Genomic DNA, 2,445 nt, shown 5'->3' with positions numbered 1-2,445 from the left:
GAGAACTGACCGACCAGGTGCTGCAGCTCCCTCTTCTGGGCAGCTGAGAGGTGGGGGTTGACGTCAACAACCACGGGATCAGAGATGGCGAGGGCCGCGAGCTGGTCTCTAGTCCCAACCCACTTCTTCAGAAGGTTGATGTGGTAGAGCTGCTCAGCTCTCCTCCTTCCTGGCTGACCCACACGGTAAGTCACCGGCCCAATCTTTTCCAGCACCGTATAGGGACCCTGCCAGGTGGCCAGGAACTTGCACGCAGCGTTGGGGACTAGGACCATGACTCGGTCTCCGGGCTGGAACTCCCGTGGTTGGGCTGCCCGGTTATAATGGCGCCGTTGGGCCTGCTGCACTTTTGTCAAGTGTTCCCGGACTAATGGCATGACCCGGTCGATCCTTTCCCTCATCTGTTTCACATGCTCGATCACAGAGCGATGGGCTGCCGGCTGTTGCTCCCAGGTCTCCTTCGCCACATCCAGGAGGCTGCGGGGTTGACGGCCAATGAGGAGCTCGAAGGGGGTGAAGCCAGTTGAGGCCTGCGGGACTTCACAGATCCCGAAAAGGACATAGGGGAGCATCAGGTCCCAGTCGCGTTTATCCTCCGCGACCACCCGTCTCAACATCTGCTTGAGCGTTTGATTGAAGCGTTCGACCAGTCCGTCGGTCTGGGGATGGTAGACCGTGGTCCTCAAATGCTTCACCCACAGCAGCCGGCAGAGGTCAGCCATTAGCCGGGACATGAAGGGGGTACCCTGATCGGTCAGGATCTCCGCTGGGATGCCGACTCGGCTGGAGAGCAGAAAGAGTTCCTGGGCAATGGCTTTGGCGGTGGCTTTTCGGAGGGGAACTGCCTCGGCGGCCTCTTCTGGGCAACCGAGAGGTGGGGGTTGACGTTAACAACCACGGGGTCAGAGACGGCGAGGGCTGCGAGCTGGTCTCTAGTTCCCACCCACTTCTTCAGCAGGTTGATGTGGTAGAGCTGCTCGGCTCTCCTCTCACGTCCTCTGGCTGGCGCACACGGTACGTCACCTGCCCAATCCTTTCCAGCACCGTATAGGGACCCTGCCAGGTGGCCAGCCTTTCCCTCATCTGTTTCACATGCTCGATCACAGAGCGATGGGCTGTTGCTCCCAGACCTCCTTCGCCACATCCAGGAGGCCGCGGGGTTGCTGGCCAAAGAGGAGCTCGAAGGGGGTGAAGCCAGTTGAGGCCTGCGGAACTTCGCGGATCCCGAAGAGGACATAGGGGAGCATCAGGTCCCAGTCGCGTTTATCCTCCGAGACCACTCGTCTCAACATCTGCTTGAGCGTTTGATTGAAGCGTTCGACCAGTCCGTCGGTCTGGGGATGGTAGACCGTGGTCCTCAACTGCTTCACCCGCAACAGCCGGCAGAGGTCAGCCATCAGCCGGGACATAAAGGGGGTACCCTGGTCGGTCAGGATCTCTGCTGGGATGCCGACTCGGCTGGAGAGCAGGAAGAGTTCCTGGGCAATGGCTTTGGCGGTGACTTTTCGGAGGGGAACTGCCTCAGGGTACCGGGTAGCATAGTCGACAATCACCAGGATGTATTCATGTCCCCGGGCAGACTTAGGCAACGGCCCCACAAGGTCCATCCCGCTGCGCGACACAGTAGAGCAGGCCATTTTGGACGACGAAATGCGGGAGAGGGTGGGGGCCAGGCTGAACCTCCTTGCCTTCGATGAACCGGACCTGGGTCCAGTCATGCTTCAGCCTGTCGTCCTCCTGTTGTTCCTTTCCAAATGAGCCCCCTCCCGTCACCTGTTGGAAAACATGATAGAAAAGGTTAGGATTTTGGGAGTGGGACTCACCTTCTCTGGTCAAACCCTGGCCAGTCTCTCCCGATCAGCACGGGGACGGGAAGATCCTTCATGACCCCGACTTCCACCGGCCAGGCGCCGGGAGCGGCCGAAATGGTCACCCTGCGAGGGGGAACTTGTCGTGTATCCCCGTGGACACAGGTTATGGGGAGGAAGGCTTTACACGCCGTTCGGGGGGGCGAGAATATGCGACTGGACCAGAGTGACCACACTGCCTGAGTCCAGGATGGCCCGGAACGGCTTTCCATTCACTTTCAGCCGGCCAGCCAGGTCCGTGCGGGACGTGCGGGGACTTCCGTTGGCATGGGCTCATCCCACGGAGAGGGAGCCGCCGGCCTGCTTACTGGTCGCGGGGTGCCCTCCGGCGTGCGCCGCTCCTGGACCACCCTCCGGGGAAACGGCAGCGCTCGCTCCCCAGCATCCCAATGTTGGGCCGCATCCGCCAGCTCAACAGCCTCCACAAGCTCCGCGGTGGTGGTTGGGTTCCTCATCCCAACTGCCTGTCGGTGAGATCGGGGAAGGGCTCGGAGGAGACGGTCGATCACCACGCGCTCCGCCACCTGTCCAGCCGATGGAGCCCCCTCCAGCAGCCAGTGCTGCGCGAGTCGCGTGA

This window comes from Sinocyclocheilus anshuiensis, unplaced genomic scaffold, assembly GCF_001515605.1.
Source record: "Sinocyclocheilus anshuiensis isolate Anshui unplaced genomic scaffold, SAMN03320099.WGS_v1.1 scaffold502, whole genome shotgun sequence".
In the NCBI taxonomy this organism is placed as follows: Eukaryota; Metazoa; Chordata; class Actinopteri; order Cypriniformes; family Cyprinidae; genus Sinocyclocheilus; species Sinocyclocheilus anshuiensis.
This window is presented reverse-complemented; position numbering follows the sequence as displayed.